At 37.6% G+C, this 17,436-nt stretch overlaps 1 long non-coding RNA gene across 1 annotated transcript in view; it reads left to right on the top strand.

Moving 5' to 3' along the window:
* Positions 1-17,436, top strand: part of LOC135361682 (uncharacterized) — a 262,772-nt gene that overhangs the window by 66,367 nt on the left and 178,969 nt on the right. The window contains exon 3 of the long non-coding RNA XR_010405363.1: positions 234-353. This is a non-coding gene — a long non-coding RNA (uncharacterized LOC135361682). The remainder of the gene's footprint in view (positions 1-233; positions 354-17,436) is intronic.

Below are 17,436 nucleotides of genomic sequence, written 5' to 3'. Positions count from 1 at the left end.
TGGGATTTTTAAAAGTAAACACAGTATCTTAGAACAGATACATTTACTGAAAAACAGTGGAACAAAAATGCAAAGAGTTTCCATATCCTCTATACTCAGTTTTCCTCATTAACACGTTAGTATGATATATTTGTTACAAATAAATAACCAATATTGATACATAATTACCAACATCCAATAATTTATTTATCTTTTCTTAGTTCTTTTTAACCTAATATCATTTTGTGTTCTAGGATCCCATTTGGGATACCAATTTATATTTGATTGTCATGTCTCCTGAGGCTCCTCTTGGTGGTGACAGTGTCCTAGACTTTCCTTGATTTTGATGACCTGGACAGTTTTGAGGAGTACTGGTAAGTTATTTTGTGGAATTTCCTCATTTGGGATTTGTCTGATGTTTTTCTCATGATGTGACTGGGATTATAGATGTTTGGGAACAAGACCATGCGGGTAGAGTGACATTATCATCACATAATATCAAAAGTATGCGTACTTAACATGGTGTCGCTATTGATGTCAACATTGATCACCAGGCCAAGACAGTGTTTATAGGATTTTTTCATAGTAAAGTTATCCTTTTCTCTTCCTTTTCATGCTATACATTTTGGAAGAGAGTTACTATGCACAGTCCACACATAAGGAAAGGAAAATTAATCTCTACCTCCTTGAGGGACAAGTATCTGCATAAATTATTTGGAACTCTTCTGCAGAGAGATTTGTCTTTTGTCCTCCATTTATTTATTTAGTCAACCCTTTACTTATATCAATATGGACTAGTAGATACTATATTTGGGGTTATAATCTAATATTACTTTATTTTGTTGCTTAAATTGTCTCAGACCTGGCCACTGGGAGCTTTTTCAGTTGACTACTTTGTCTCTTTAACATACCCCCACCATTGTGGGGATGCTTTGTTTGTTTGTTGGAGTATTTCCTTACTTGCGGGTCTTCAAGAGATATATGTATATGTGTATATTATATATATATATATATATATATATAATTACAAGATATATAGAGTATAATATATGTAGTATAATGAAATATATAATAGAACATATATAATATATTCTTACATATATAATCTTATATATTATATATAAAATATATAATATAGCATGCATATGTGTGTGTATATATATATATACATGTATATATACATAGCATTTAACATGCCTTTTAAGTTTTTGCTGAAAGCATTATACATCGGGTAATGGGAACTGAAGTAAATAGGCCTTTTGTGTAAGGTTTTATGTTAATCTGGCTAGGAATTGTATTGTGTTTAATATTTGCTGTAGCTATATCATTTTGATCTTCCCTGTTGACTTTGGGCTTTCATAAGTGCTCCTCCTCAGAGTCCGCATCTTGCAGCTCTTTCTGCTGAAATCCACTGTTACTACACTGGAGTGCTGTTGGCGTTGTGGTAGATGTGGTGGAATGGAAGTGTCCTATAACCTTATGATTAAATCTCAATTTTTCAGTGAATTCAGTCTTCCTGTGTCCCTGGACTATGACCTTCATAATGTTTCTTAGCTTTTCTTTTTCCCTTTAGATGGGACCAGAAGGCTTGTAGGGGCTGGAGTGGGAGGAACATTCCTCGCCTAGCTGGGATGAGGCTCTGGCAGTCTTTTTTTCTGCAGAGGCTGTCTTCTTATGGAGAATGGTCTGGGCATATTTCACAGATTACCCTACTTCCACCTCCTGCACCAGAACCTTGAGGGGATCTTTCTTGAATCTTTACCCTGAGAGCTTTGTGCAGTTCTTGAGGTAAAACACACCAAAGTGTAGGGTCTACCCTAAGATTGCAGCCCTAGAAACTTTTCATTCCCAAATCCAGCACATACTCAGTTTCCAGCAGTTTTTCCAAATGCGCATTTAAGTGTTTCCACCAGTTTAGGGCTCCAGCAACTTCTGCTCCAAGTAAATAGATCTTGGCTGAGGTTCTCTGGATGTGTCCTGTCTCTCCTGATTTTGGTGTGGTAGAGTGCCCTATGAATGACCTGAATTCTCAATGGCTCTGAGAAAAGTCTTTGCTTTAGTTTATTCACCTTTTCCTTATAAGGACTGGATTGATGACTTCTAAGCTCTTTACATCAGAGGTGAAACAAGAAGCCAAAATTGGGATTTTAAGCAGAATATAAGGAGAGTCAGCATGACCCTAAACAACATGATGTCACCTCCATGATTCTTAATTATACAGTCAGCCTCATATTAAGCACCTGTGCATTGGCGTTTGCACATCCCCCCCTACACACACACACACACACACAACATCACTCAACTCTATGAAAGACATTTGTTAAGTGAGTACCAGAGACTTTAGAATCTTTCAGTGGGTATATTTTCCTTTATTCATCTTGGACACAAATTTACTCTTGGTTATTTTTTAATGGTTAAACAGATGTAAAATGTGCTTTCAAAATGTGTTTATTAAATGAACAAAAGTCTTTAGTAATTACATAATGATAAAATGAAATACAATGTGAGGGAAAAAACTTTGATTTTATATATAAATTGTAACCAGTAGGGGATTTTGAAAGTCAAAATTAAGATTGATCATTATTACCACTTCCCTGAAAATGTTGCCATACCAAAGAAAAATACAGAATTGCAGGGTTGGAAATAACTGAAATCACCATAATTTCCTGTCTCTGTGTTAAACAATATTGAGACTGGGATATTTTTCTCTATATATATTAAATAGTACTGAAAACAAGCAAAAAAACTTAGCTACTTGCTCCAGAAAAATACTTCTTCCAGGAGAATAAGACTGTGAGCAACCAAAGTTACCTAAATGTCATGACTAATAGCATGCTTATCAACTCTCTCAAGACCCTCACAGGCTTTGCTCAGGAATTCACAGCTATGCCATAAATTCTACCCAGTCTCAATCATCCCCCTACCTTCGAAAAACCACCTTAAAATTGATCCACCCAGCCTAGAATCTTATACGTATCTTTCCTTTATTTCTCCCTACTTAGATGGTATTAAGACCTGTGAGGGTACGTGTTCTACTTTCCTCAAATAAGTCTAGTAATCTTACCTTTGCTCTATCAACAGGTTTTTCTAATCATCTTTTAGGGAACTAATAGGTGATAAAAGGAGCTGGAAAGGATAATTGAATGTACTACTTTGGGAAGCCTTTAATATGGTTTACATTGTAGAGTCTAATATAGCTCTTGCATTTCAAAAAATTATGCCTACACCCTCTCCAGTAATGAGAAACTTATTAAAATTATTTTTCTTTATTTTTTCCTTAGATCTATCAGAAAGTTCCCCCTTATTTTGGTGAAATTCCATCTCCTTTTTACATTAACTACTGGAAAGCTCATGACAGGCTTGTGAATGCACTATGATTTGTGATTTTTGTATGCACCTTCCAGAAACACAATTGCAATAACTCTTCACTTGAGAAACTTAAAGAGGAAGGGAACTTAATGACTGTTGTAATATATTTTTAAATAGATTATAGCTCCTTAAAGACCTCAATTTGACAACAAAATTCTTTTAACAAAATCTAAGGAAATACTTAGTGATGGGATTTATTGTTAAAGATCTAAATTCTAGTGACAGCCATTCTAAAAAATCATTTGAGATCATTGTAAATTAAATAAGCAAACCATGGTCGAGGACTGGTAAAAGCTGCTCCAATTCTCCACTTACTTTTTCCTCTGTCACTTCTTCCCAAATACACATGATACAGAGAGCTTGGGAAATGATTTTCATGTCAGTGAATAATTGTATAGTCTTATGGGATGGTGAATAAATCATTTTCTTAAGCTGGCTAAATTGTGCTATGCCATTGATCAATAGTGTCTGCATGTCTTCCTTCCTTCCTTCCTTCCTTCCTTCCTCTTTCTTTCTTTCTTCCTTTCTCTCTTTCTTTCTTTCTTTCTTTCTTTCTTTCTTTCTTTCTTTCTTTCTTTCTTTCTTTCTTTCTTTCTTTCCTTCCTTCCTTCCTTCCTTCCTTCCTTCCTTCCTTCCTTCCTTCCTTTCTTTCTTTCTTTCTTTCTTTCTTTCTTTCTTTCTTTCTTTCTTTCTTTCTTTCTTCTTTCTTTCTTCTTTCTTTCTTCTTTCTTCTTTCTTTCTTATTGCATTACTGCAGGGGAGCAAAACTTGCCACCTTAAAATGTGTCTCTTTGGCATGTGGATTACTTAAGGCTGATTGTTGTTAAGAAACAGAAGGCTCAGGAAGAGCTTCTGACCTCCCTAACTACCTTATAGAATTTAGATGAAGGACCTGCTCCAGGAAGAGAGCTCTCACCATAGATAACTATAGCATAATATGAACATCATATGAGTAGACAGGGAGAAACTTACCAAAGACTGTTTGTTTAAATTCCCCTCTATGTCCCATTGCTTCTGTATGGCCCAGCAAACATTACCAGATATTTACTCCTTTTCATCTTCTTATGAATTGTCTTTCTTCTCTTTTGAGTCCAGGACACCACCCCCTTCTCCTTATCTCTGATGGTTTATAAGCCTTAATTGCCTGCCTGCCTGTGGGCCTCATATTCTTATGGATTCCGTGTACATACATAATTAAAATTGATTTTCTCCTGTTTATCTGTCTTATATCAATTTAATTCTTAAGAGCAGCCAAAAGAATTTTAAGGGGTAGAGGAAAAATTCCCCCCAACAATAAAATATACATAGTTTTGTGTATGCATTTCTAAATTTTTAAAAAGGGCTTATTAGTTCAAGATATTTTGAGGTATTCTGGACTTGGCCAATATCTAGCTGCTTGGGTCATTGTCAAGTAGCTGGCCAAAGTGAGCATGATCAGAGGAAATTCTGGGAAGAATCGCTGTTTACTTCTCCACACACACCAGGTAGTATACCAGTTTGCATGGTGTGCCCACCTCCTTAATGTGCATTGCCCCATCTGCCATAGTCAAAATCTCATGGTATTTCTACTTACAGGCTTGTGGGGTAGGGCAACATTCATTCCAGAGGAATGAGAGAAGTACTGATCAAACTGTGCCCTGGGCTTTCAGTGAAGAAAGAACTGGGCTTTCAAGAGCAGACCAGGAGTGGGAACCTCAGAGACCATGACACTTCCTTCAGCCAAAGAAATTCAGCACCTTTTATTTTATTTATTTATTTATTTATTTAAATATAATAACAGTTATGCAGAAAATTTCATTTGAAAAAAAGGAGGGCGCCTGGGTGGCTCAGTTGGTTAAGCGACTGCATTCGGCTCAGGTCATGATCCTGGAGTCCCTGGATGAGTCCCGCATCGGGCTCCCTGCTCGGCAGGGGGGTCTGCTCCTCCCTCTGACCCTCCCCCCTCTCATGTGCTCTCTCTCTCTCATTCTCTCTGTCTCAAATAAATAAATAAATAAATAAATAAATGAAAAAAAGGAAAAATGCTTCTGAAGAAATGTTTAGAAACTACTGGTCTATTTCCATACTATAGTAAATTATATCCAATTCAATTTAAGTCTTTCCCCATCCAAATTCATGGAACCCCTGGGATCTACCTGCAGGCTCAGGTGCTGCACAGATCCCAGGCTGAGTACCTTGTCTTAGGACCACAGCTTCTTCTCTTATCTACCAAGAATTTTCCTCAATACACATTACTTGCCTCTATCTCCGTATGTTGCCATGTTGCATGCTTTTGGGCTCCTGCTGGGCTTCATCTACCTGTTGAGTCACTCTCACAGCCTGGCTCCCATAGTCCTCTCTTTGCTTCTCTACCGCTTTATTTGTCTTTGCAACTGCATAGAATTATCTAAAATGTATGTTAAATAATGCATTTGTTTGTTGAAGCTCCCTTGCACAGAATATAAACTCCATGAATACAAGGAATTTACCTGTTTAGGTTTCTGCAGTATCACCAGTGCCAAGGAACTCTATTAGTTGTATATAAAAAGACCTGTGATTCTACTCTATAACTTCCTAGGTACCTATGCATTTCTTCTCTCATTAGCTGCAGTTAGAGCTGTTCAGATTCCATGTTATGCCGGATTCTTCTTGTATAGGTCTTACTACAAAACAATAGGAAGATCAGCCACCTTCTCTCTGAGAAATGATATTCTGACTTATACTCCTGCCTTGTTTTTGTCCATGGATGGCAGAACTTTGTCAAATAAGTAGACTCCCATTCATCTTATGCACATGGAGTGATAGGAATAATAGCAAATACAATTACATTGTTTTTTTAAAAAAAAAAAACAAAACAAAACCCAGCTTTATTGAGATAGCGTTCACGTAACACACAATTTACTCATTTAGATTGTACAATTCAATGGTTTTTTGATATTATTAATTTTTAAAATTCTGGTAAAATATATATAACATAAAATTTGCCATTTTAACCATTTTAACTGTATAATTCAGTAGAATTAATTGCATTTACAATGTTGTACCACCATTACCACTATTTATTTTTAAAACTTTTTCATTACGCCAAACGTAAAGTCTGTACTCATTAAGAAATAACTCCCCATTCTCCTTCTCCCCAGGCTCTAGTAACCTATAATCTACTTTCTGTCTCTCTGAACTTGCCTATTCTAAGTACTTCATTTAAGTGGATTCATACAATATTAGCTCTTCTGCATCTAATTTATTTCATTTAGCATAGTGCTTTCAAGGTTCATCCATGTTGTAGCATGTGTCAGAACTTCATTCCTCACTTTTCTCTCAATTTTTAAAAAATATTTATTTATTTGAGAGAGAGCATGAGCATGAGCAGGGGGAAGGGGTAGAGGGAGAGGGAGAAACAGACTCCCTGCTGAGCAGGGAGCCAGACACAGGGCTCCATCCCAGGACCCTGGGATCTTGACCTGAGCCTAAGGCAGATGCTTAACCAAATGAGCTACCCAGGAACCCTCCTCACTTCTCTTTTAATCACTACAATTACATTGTTTAAAGAATGTCTGGTTCTGCCCACAGCCTCAGCACCCTATAACTAACTACCCATTAAAGAAAAAAAGCTCCCATAAAACCCTAATAAATCTTGGGACTCTACATGCCCCAAAGTACTCAAATTACCAGAAGTAATTTAAAAATATTTCTATTCCTCACTCAGGTGTTAGGTGAAAAGTTACATCTTTAAGCCCTTATTTAAAAAAGAAAAAATTCCTGCCTATCTTTCCTAGTTCTCAAATATTATATTGCTGTACCATATAGCTCTAATCTCTTCACCCACAAATCTATCACAAAACTGCCATAGATACTCATGCTACATAGACCTTCTCTTTTTTCCATTCCCTGTATCATACTGTCTCACCTCCCCAACAGAAGTCCCCACTTGACTTATACTTTGTATCAGTTATCTATCTATCTATCTATCTATCTATCTATCTATCTATCTATCTATCATCTATCTATATCTATCTATCATCATCATCTTTCTATCTTAATTATTTATGTATCTATGTATCATCTATCTATTTCTATATCCATCTGTTTGTCTGTTACAAACCACTCCAGGACTTAGTAGCTTAAAATGATTATTTTTATATTCTAAAATATCTCTCCCAAGATATTTATTAACTATAAAGTTAAATAGTAACTCTAAAATGGAAAATTAGAAAGAAACCACCTTAACCTACTGATCAAGGTGAACAGCACTAAAATCCAACTTAACGTCATATACTCCCTGATAGGATGGACTGAGATGGACGTCACTTCATTCCTAAGATGCAAAATCTCAACCAAACCCAAACTGAGGAATATTTTGCAAAATAACTGACCAGTACTCTTCAAAAGTGTCAAAGTCATGAAAGATGAGGAAAGACTGAGAAACTGTTATAGATAAGAGGAGACTAACAAGACAAAAACTAAATGAAATGTGGAATCCTGGACTAGATCCTGGAAAAGAGAAAAAAGCATTAGTGGCAAAAAATGGTGGAATTTGGGTAAGACCCCTACTTACTAGTGTTAATTTCCTGGTTCTGATCATTGGATTGTATGGGGTAATAATATTAAGGGAAGTTCAGTAAGAGGTATATGGAAACTTTCTATACTATTTTAGCAACTTTTGGATAAGTCTACAATTGGTTCGAATTAAAAGTTAAAGAGAGATACACAATGATATATTGCTTCATACATTTCTGTGGGTTCCCAAGTGATTCTTCTGTCTTACCTGGGCTCACACATGCAGTGGCATTTATTGGGTGAGATGGCTAGGTGCTGGCTTATCCAGGACATGGAGCAATTGGGCATCTCTTTTCATGTGATCTTTCATCGTGGGCTTCTTCTCACCATGGTGGTCTCAGAGTGGTTTCGAGAGGGTGAAACATAAGCCATAAGCCATAAGTTTCCAAATGCCTGCCCTTGGCAATCGTGCATCACTTCTGCCTCATTCTGTTGGTCCCTGGTAGCTCAGTCAGTTAAGTGTCTGCCTTCAGCTCAGGTCATGATCTCAGGGTCCTGGGATCGAGCCGAGTCCCACATCGGGCTCCTTGCTCAGCGGGAGCCTGCCTCTCTCTCTCCCTCTGCCCCTCCCCCCCACTCATGTTCCCTCTTGCAAGCTCTGCTCTCCCTCTCTCTCTTTCAGATAAATAAATAAACAAAAAACAAATAATAACAACAACAACAAAAACAAGTCCTGAGGCCAGGCCAGATTCAAGACTTTGTGTTGAGAGGAGCAGTGACAGAGTCACATTCCAAAGGGTTGTGGACATGGGAAGGCATAATTCATTGAAGACATTATTATAAAAATCTACCATGAGCCACATTGGACAGTGCCAGAATACCACAAGGGACTGATGACCACAGGCTGGACACCTCCATCCCCATTGCAGTCACATCTGTCCTGCTGCAATCCCTGGGGAGTGTGGGCCCTCTCTCACCCTGAGTCGTTTTTTTCTCATGCAAAAATTTTCATGGAATAAAAAACAATCCCACTTTTATACATCTCTCTGGGGAATATATTGCATATGTGTGCGTATGCAAGTCTGTGTGGAGGTTGCTTTGTAAATTTAGGTTTGTTTTATTTTATAGCAGCAACCTTGATTTTCTCATCATTTTTTAAATTCTATTTCCCAGACCTAAATTCTGTAATGATTGCAACGCAGATGGTTTCTGTATGTGTGTAACAAAAAGGGCTGGGCATCAGGGAGCAGCAAGGGAGATGTTCACCATTTCTTTATAGTATTCACTATAGATAATTCAAAGAGGGGCTCACTGAGTTTTCGCCAAAACATTTATAAATTTAAGTGGCCCTGATTCTCCTTTTTTCTCCAGGATTTTGCTGTGTTCCAATCAGAAAAAGTTTCACTTTAAGTCAAATCAAATGAAAGATAAAATCAACTAGTAACTGAACAAGAAAACAGAAATCAATAGTTTCCTATAGAGCAAGGAAGAAATCAATAAAAATTGGAAGGAGAACTCATTATCTATGTTCAGGGTAATCAGAGTTGAGAAAAATTCTGCCATTGGTTAATGGACAGGGGCAAATAATATGTCTCACAGATAGGATTGTTATTTGTGATTTGATACCTAAAATGGTATTACACTCAGAGCTTCCAATTATAGGACCAGATAGAAAGTGGCATCAATACACACTTCATTTTAATTGAATTTGGTGTTCAAATAGAAAATAAAAGTGAATTCTATCAAAAGACCTGAATTCTTGTTCTATTTGAGCCCAAGAATGAGGCTACTGCATTTTCTCTATTTACCATATGTGTTGATGTTACTTAAAAACAAGCTGTATTTGTTCTTACTTCCATGTAAACAGAACAGCGGTTTCTACTTTGGTCTGTCTCCCCAAAAGTTAATCTATCAGGAATTTCATATGCCTGTGCCCTGCCTCATCCGTCTTTCAGACAGTGATAAAAAGTAGAGTCATGGACAGCCAGTGGAGCCCCAAGCAGGCTTGTGCTCTTAATTACTTTTGAAACTTTGAAATCAAGATACCCTTTCCAAGAAGGATCTCTCATTTTAAATGAAGTGAATATTTTTCCTAGATACTACACTTCATTTATGTTCTTAGACTAAAAAAAACTGGAACTCTTTGGTACAGAAAATGAAAAAAGCCTTTTGCTTTCATTCTGGGAGTTGGAGGATGGGGATAGTGTCATTTCTGCTAATCTAATGCAGTGAAAGTTTACAATGTAAGCCATTTTGATTAAAATAGAACTCTGGACACCTAGGTGTATAGATTCCCATATTACATTAGAATATATATGTTATATAAATATTAAATAATAATTATATATAATATTAAATATATTAAATAATCATAATTATATAGGGTATTAAATATATATTTGTTTTTAAATTTTTTTAAGATGTCATTTATTTTTTATTTTTTTTATTGTGTTTTGTTAGTCACCACACAGTACATCATTAATTTTTGATGTAGTGTTCCATGATTCATTGGTGGTCAGTAAAAGTTTTAATTGGCTTGAATAAATAAAAGTGTCATTGCACATTTCTATCCTACAGAGATATTTGGGTTTAAATATGCTTTTACATGATTTTATCTATTGTATACAATTATGCATTTATTTTCCACAAGATGGCTTTACTAAACATAGATTTTGAAATTTTGACTCTTTTCTGTAAATTTAAACTTTTAAGACTTGCAATATCCTCTTCTATAGGTCATTACCTGAAATGAGACTTTTTGGGCCAAGACTTCATGGAACATCTTTTCCCTTGTGTTGAAATAAGGTTGCATACAGTCAATCTGTGGATAGTAGTTATTCTAGGTGCAGGATAATGACCTGATTCCTGGAGAGAGAGTCAAAATAGAATACAGGATTCCTGATCTCCAAAATGTTACATGTTAAAGGGAACAGCCAGTATTAACAACACAGAGGAAAAAAAATTGCACAAATCAAATATTAACAAGTGCATATTAATAAAACTGTGGGAAATCAAAACATATAAATTCTGAACTGAAATGCAGGCATACACACACATATACACATTAAGGGAAGCTAACTGCTATAAAAGAAACAGGAAGGAAGGAAGGAAGGAAGGGAGGGAGGGAGGGAGGGAGGGAGGGAGGGAGGGAGGAAGGGGAAATGAAGGAAAGAATTTCAGTGGTGTTACATACTGATGGTTCCTTTCTCCCTTATGTCATAGAGGGTTTGCTCTGTGTGGTCAGTCATGGATGTAGGCTCTTAATGATCTTTTGGTTCCATTTCCCTCTGAATCCTAAAAGACATCACTATTCACCTGGATAATTAGGAAATAGACATGGAGGATGTGGAGGGTGTTTTCCACATGCTGATTTGGGAGTAGCATACATTATTTCCACACATATTCTGTTGGCCAGAACTCAGTCACAGTGCCAAGATAGCCTCCAGTGATCCTTGCCCCCTGGTAGTCACACCTTGTGAAGTCCCCTCGCACATTGCTATAGCAGAAATGATGGTATGAGTTCCAAAATTATATTGTAAAGGATTTCTGCTTCCATCTTGAGCTTGCTCTCTCTTGGATCACTGATTTTGTGGAAAGCAAATTGCCATGTTATGAGCAGTCTAATGGGGAGAACTCCATGTTGGGAAACTTCTAGCTAACACCCAATAAGAAAACAACAACCACCATGTGAGTGAGCTTGGAAGCAGATGGTCTAAAGCCAGTTGAGCCTTGAGATAATTGCAGACCCAGCTGACAGCTTGACTATAACCTCTTGAGAGAGGCTGAGCAAGAACCACCCAGCTAAGCCATTCTTGGATTCCTGACCCTCAGAAACTGTGGATAACAACTATATGATGATTTCAGCTGCTAACATTTTGGAGTAATTTGTTACATAGCAATAGATACTTATGTGCATGATCTCACCTACCTGGGAAATGATCTCTAGCTATGTGATAAGGAAAGGATACGGCATTAGTGTATACATGGCTGTCTCTACCATACTCAGTATCCACCCTGTGCAGGAATCAAGATCAAAGAGACATAATACCTTCTCCTGAGGAACTCTAAGAACAAAACAACCACAGACGCATTGCCCCAAATTCTCCACGGGCTCCTCACTTTTTCTCTGCAGACCATGAAAATGGCCTTCACAGAGAATGCCAGAAGAGATGGTGCCTTGGGATCTGGGCTACTCCCAGATTTCAGTCTTTCTTCTGCATGGGCCAAGAGAGGAGACTCTGATCTTTTCCAAGGTATTCTAGACTGGGAAAAAAACAAGAAAAAACAAAAAAAACCCCCCAAAACCAGACCCTTGTACTGAAGTACTTAACTCTTATACTGAAAGGCTTCCAACAGGTCCTTCCAAGCCAATGATAATTCAAAAGTAAGTCTAGGGACCCAGAACACATTATCATCAGGCCTGAAATTCCCCTAGTGGATTACTCAAAGGAAGAATGGATTACATTGCCCACAAGCTTTCCACTGGATATTGCATAGTTGTCTAATAAAATATATTCAGATGGGCAAACTCTGGTGTGAATACTTTTTTTTTTTTTTTTAATTTTATTTATTTATTCATGAGAGACAGAGAGAGAGAGGCAGAGGGAGAAGCAGGCTCCCAAGGAGCAGAGAGCCTGATGCGGGACTCGATCCCAGGACCCTGGGATCATGACCCGAGCTGAAGGCAGTCGCTTAACCAACTGAGCCACCCAGGCGCCCGTGAATACTTTTAAGTTACTTATTTCCAAGCATGCTGTCTATCTATAGTCCTCCCTGTAGCTTAAAACATGCTATAGGGGGCGCCTGGATGGCACAGTCAGTTAATTGTCTGACTCTTGATTTCAGCTCAGGTTATGATCTCAGGGTCTTAAGATCAAGCACTGTGTCAGGCTCCATATTCAGGGGGGAGTCTGCTTGTCCCTCTCTTTCTCCCTCTGCCACCTTCCCCCACTGCTCATGCATACATGCTCTCTCTCTCTCTCTCAAATAAATAAATAAAATCTTTAAAAATATATTATTGAAAAGAAAAGCTGAGAAAAATAGAGAGAAAAAGGCTTTTTTGGCCTCTGGAAATCATAAAAAAAAAACAAACAGATTCCTACTGTGTCTAACCATTAAATAGGCTCTGAATATTAAGGTAATTGTCATCATTTGCCCATAAGAAAAATCAGCAAAACACAAAATTGTTACCAACAAACACTATGGGTGTCCCTTTCCAATGGTGGGACCAGTCCTTGACTGAATAGAAATAAGATGATTGTCAAGTGTAAATAACAGGGAATTTAAAGTAAGAAGTACTATGCCCACCACTCTGTTTGTATGACCTGGGGACTTTTACCTCATTGAACCTGTTTCCATTTCTTTTTTTTTTTAAGATTTTATTTATTCATTTATTTGAGAGAGTGAGAGAGAGAGAGAGAGAGAGAGCACACGAGAAGGGGGAGGGTCAGAGGGAGAAGCAGACTCCCTGCCGAGCAGGGAGCCCGATGCGGGACTCGATCCCGGGACTCCAGGATCATGACCTGAGCCGAAGGCAGTCGCTTAACCAACTGAGCCACCCAGGCACCCCTTTCCATTTCTATAAAAATGGGGATAAAGATGCTGTTACCTATATTTTACTAGTGAGGCAAAAAAATATATATTATATAGGTGAATTGTCACATGTCTATTTCTATTTTTATACCAAAAGTTGAATAATAATAATAGCCTTTGCCTTTTGCCATTAGGGACTTTTAATTTTCCTGGTGGCATTTCTAGAGCTTCACATTTTATTCATTTTGTTGTGGAGGTTTCCTTCAGTGTGAGGAATTAAAACTGTCTTGAATTACAGGAAAGGTTTTATTGACAAAGCATGACTAAAATTTAAAGTGACTTAAAAAAATTATACCAGAAAAAAAATTATACCAGAACTTTACCATACAAATGAATATCTCTCTCTTGGAAAACTATACACATATTTTAGTGAGCTGCCAACCTTTAGTATCTTTGAAAATTTCAACTTTCAGAACAGAATTTTCAGCCATGGCCTGGTCTTTCAACAAACATTTATTAAGGCCCTATTATGTGCCTGGAGCTGTACTAGGAGCGAGGCACAAAATAAAACATCAAATATCTTTATTTTTTTTATGAATGCTCATTCATTGGAGTGAATTTGATCTTTTTGTGAAATCAAACAGTCGCCAGAGAACCAAGCCTCACCAGAGAATCTTCATTCAAGTTGAAGAAGGTTGGAACTAGATGGGTGTAATTATACTTTGCATCAAAAATAAGTGTGAGGGCACCTGGGTGGCTCAGTCATTAAGCGTTTGCCTTCGGCTCAGGTCATGATCCCAGGGTCCTGGGATTGAGTCCCACATCGGGCTCCTTGCTCGGCGGGAAGCCTGCTTCTCCCTCTCCCACTCCCCCTGCTTGTGTTCCTGCTCTCGCTATCTCTCTCTCTGTCAAATAAATAAATAAAAATCTTAAAAAAAAATAAGTGTGATTGGAATACAATGAAACTGATTTTTTCAATGGGGCTGGTAAATTTAATCCAAAATCAATTCTAGACTAAGGAAAAACTAACATTTATTGAATACCTAGTATGCTCTAATCATAATACTTCCAAACATCATTCTGGGAAATTCTTTCAAAGGTCCATTATCTATACTTAGCCATGAAACTCAATGATTTTGCCAGACCATATTGCTAGGATGTGGCAGAAACAAATCCAGTCTCAAATCCCTCTGACATCAAAGTCAAAGACCATGTCCTTCCAGTTATAACAATTGCATATCCTTACAAGTTTTAAATAGTTTATGGACAATGGCAATGAAATAGAGTATTTACATGACTTCCCAAGGGAACCACTTAGAAATAAGAAAACATATGGAACCAGTAAGTTCAGAATTATTTTCCAAAGATTATTAGTCTTCTTGATAATTGTGTCTTGTGTGTCCATGCAGTAAGACCAATTTCCATTCCAACAAAAAGCAAATTCCAACAAAAGGATAAAGAGATGAGATTCACAATGGATTACCCTGTGAAAATCATTAACCAGTACCTCCATGGCTATGGGATCACAAACCCTAAAGTGCTGCAAATTTATGATTGTTTTCCCCTTTAGTGATTTGACTTTTAGTAATTGACAGTTGCCAAAGCCCTACCCCAAGGTGACACTCTCCTATAAATTTTCTTTGTTAAAATTCAGAATTTTCTAGCAAAAGCACAAAAATCTCCAAGCAGGCAATGTGTTCCTTTGCTCTTTCAAAGCATTGACATCCCTAAAATCCAGTCAGCCTGCACCTGTCCCATGGCTTCTCTTACTATAATATTTAGGCTCAGGAATCATGCTGTGTAGGTTGATAGATCACACTGCTGGAGAAATATGCAGATGACTTGGCTGAAACACCTTTAATTGACAGAACCTTTACAGACACAAAGAATTCAGTCAGCTAAATAATATTAGGATTAGGCTTTGCCTTTCATTGAAGCATCTTCCTTTAGAAAATGAGTTTCATCCATCATTTTTGTCAAAGTCAGGGACAGCCATTTTGTCAACCAGACATGTTTATTTAATAAGCAGCATGGTGTTGCTTTGTAATCCCAGGAACACATATAAGCACTGTCTCTAAGCCCCCTCTCCCACTGCCCTAACCTCTGTATTGTTATATCATACTTGTAGTCAACTCTCTGAGTTAGGGGGCGCTTAGGACAGGATTGGTGTACATCTTGGCATTGGGCCCAGAGCAGTCAATCAGCAAACATCCATTGAGTGGATTCTATAAGCAAACACTTCCTCAGCTCTGAGGGGGATATGAAAAAGAATGCCATATGTCTACACAGACAAGGATTTTAGAATCTAACTGGAGAGGAAATAGCAATAGCCACTATTTATTATGAGTTCACTACTGGGATTCTTACATTTAATCCTCCCAATAAAGCTGTGGAGCTGTATGACTCTGTACCTTTTAGATAGGAGGTTTACAGAAGGTAAGGAATTTGCACACATCATCCAGTTCATAAGCAAATGAACTCTGCTTTGCCACAAACCTTAATTTTAAAATCTTAATAGCCATTATACTATAACTTTACTGTCAATGCAAAAAAATTTTTGAAAGATGTAAATGTAGAAAAAGAAATCACATCAGTAAAGGCAATAAATATCAATATAGCACTACAGCAGAAAAAATGGACTTGACCGGTGCTGAATATGTGGGACAGGGAAAATGTGGGAGCTTGGGAAAATATCTGAGCTCATGTTGGAGGAGGTCATGGAGTGGACGTGACTGCTGGTTGATCCCCAACCTGACGTGGGCAATTGGAGACTCCTTGCTCCCTCCCCGTCCTTGGAATGTACAGTCTGTCCACAGTGGGAGCTGTTTTCAAGGACACAACCTTGAGAGAACAATGCATTGTTGAGGCTATCTGGACAGTATACGTGACTGACCCCAGTTAAAGCCTCTATATAAGATTCTCTTTAGTTTCATTTTAATCTCAGTTCTTTATTTGATAAAGGGATGGCTTAGAAAATGGAACTCCCAACTCTAAAAGGCTTAGCTGCCACTTATTCAGCTCTCCTGGGTGCCAAGCATTGTGCCAAATCCCCCGCAGACACCATCCTAGTGCATTCTGTCAGTAGCCTATTATCTTTATTTTCCAAATAAGGAATGTAAAGAATGGAACACCTAGTTAGCCTTCAGAAGGTAAAGAAAGAGGTTTGCTTCCAGAGTTTCCTTCCCTGATATATCATGAACCTTGTCTCAGAAATGAGCTGGAAATACCTTGTGCATAGTGCCGGAGACAGAGAACACGCTCACTTCTCAGATTCATCTAGAAGGGAGTTCTCATCTTGCTCCACACACTTCATTTTCTATAGAAAGACTTGATCATACTCTTCTCCCAGTTAAATAGTGGCGAGCCACATGTTGGTTTGGAGAAACAGAGCAATGAGATATCTTGCTATATTTTGTTTCTCTCCAGTTCCAATTCCCCTTGTGCTATTATGGTTCTAGTTGACAAAATTTACTGCTCTTATGCTTTCATGAGCTCCTGTAGAGCCTCCCAACACCCATGAGTTTCTTGGGGTCAGAGACTGTGTCTTATTAAACTATATTCCCCCTATCTTTTAGTTTTATATATGGTACATTGTATGCCATAGATATCTGGTAAAGTGAGCTTGATTCTATAAAGCTTCCCCTACCTGATTTGAGTGCTTAAAATGACTTAACATGGGACATGGATTTTCATTTTACGGTAAAAGATAAAGCTTTGAAGAAGTGGTTTATCATAAAAGTCAAGGTATTTTTTACCTTCAAGGGGAGGGAGCGAGCTCCCACTGGCAGGGGGCACATAGGAGGCTTTTGAGGTGGCAGTCACATTTTATTTCTTGATTTGTGTAGTAGGTACATAAATGTTCAATTGCTAACTATTCCTGAAATTTTTGCAAACATTTTCTGTATGCTTTATAGACTTTATGATATATAATACATATGTATAAAAGTGCATGCAACAAACAGAAAAGCACTTGTGCAATTTAAGGTCAAATATACTAAACACTTGTGTAACCACCAAACCATTTGTGTTTTACCAAGCTAAAAAAAAAAAAAAAAAAGACTTAAAATGCCCCCAGGTGAA

This window comes from Mirounga angustirostris, unplaced genomic scaffold (genome assembly GCF_029215605.1).
Source record: "Mirounga angustirostris isolate CCGP_5_RB_7025 unplaced genomic scaffold, mMirAng1.0.hap1 SCAF_10, whole genome shotgun sequence".
In the NCBI taxonomy this organism is placed as follows: Eukaryota; Metazoa; Chordata; class Mammalia; order Carnivora; family Phocidae; genus Mirounga; species Mirounga angustirostris.
The sequence above is the reverse complement of the archived record's forward strand: the minus strand, read 5'-3'. Positions and strand labels throughout refer to the sequence as shown.